The sequence below is a fragment of the Notothenia coriiceps genome, unplaced genomic scaffold (genome assembly GCF_000735185.1).
Source record: "Notothenia coriiceps isolate Sejong01 unplaced genomic scaffold, NC01 NC01_scaffold00006269, whole genome shotgun sequence".
In the NCBI taxonomy this organism is placed as follows: Eukaryota; Metazoa; Chordata; class Actinopteri; order Perciformes; family Nototheniidae; genus Notothenia; species Notothenia coriiceps.
The window spans coordinates 113,678-114,572 of NW_011338970.1; the positions used below are offsets into that span (position 1 = coordinate 113,678).

Genomic DNA, 895 nt, shown 5'->3' on the forward strand with positions numbered 1-895 from the left:
GTTTGTATTCTCTTGGCTTTCTAATTACCGTTCTTAAATGTGTTTAAATGTAATTTGAAAGGTTTTGTGTCTTAACTGTTTTTTTTTCAAGCACTTTGAAGTCAGAGTTTGCTATAAATAAAGTGGCATTGAAGACTTTTCAAAATGCTCGATGGGGCTGTTAGGAGACAGCAGCTCCCCGGTGAGGTAATGGATTTCTTTGTCTTTTCAACAATTTATTTTCTGTGTATGAACGACAATGGCCACTTTTTGTTTTAAAAGTTGTTCTTGTTGTTCTTTTGTTATACAATTACCAACATGGGATCGATATAGTGAATCTAATCTAATGGTACCGTACGCTCTTTAAATCATAGGGTTACCTATTTGGTTTTATACTTCATTTCTTCTGCCAATACTTCATCAATCGCTTCTCCCCCAGCTCCTCCTCTTTAAGATATGATGGAGAGCTGCTTCTTCTTGCTTATTGTCGTTAAATATATCAGGCCGTTCACACTCTGGTCTGTACTTTAACTAGCTGCTCAATTAATTACTACTATTATTACGAAAACAACGTAATCGAAATAAAAAGATTATTTTTTTTTTTAGATATATTTTTATTTTTGGGGTTTTTCAGTTGAATTATACTTAAAGTTCAGGGTAACCAACTGTTAAAAACATACTGTTCACATTTTTTTTCTCCAATAAATGGATGTTTTCAAAGTCAATGAATAATCGCATTCAATAATCGCAATTACAATTATTGACCCAAATAATCGAGATTATGATTTTTGCCATAATCGAGCAGCCCTAATTTTAACTCATGTCTTTGCACTCAGGCCGGCCGCAGCATCCCTCCAGACTTCAGGAGTCAAATAGTCTAAATGGACGGCGTACAGGAAGGGAGTTTGTACTGAAG

General features: G+C 34.7%; 1 protein-coding gene across 1 annotated transcript in view; it reads right to left on the bottom strand.

The window, feature by feature from the left end:
* Positions 1–895, bottom strand: part of LOC104943581 (transcription initiation factor TFIID subunit 4-like) — a gene marked incomplete at its 5' end in the record, with an annotated part of 18,644 nt that overhangs the window by 740 nt on the left and 17,009 nt on the right. The window lies entirely within an intron of this gene.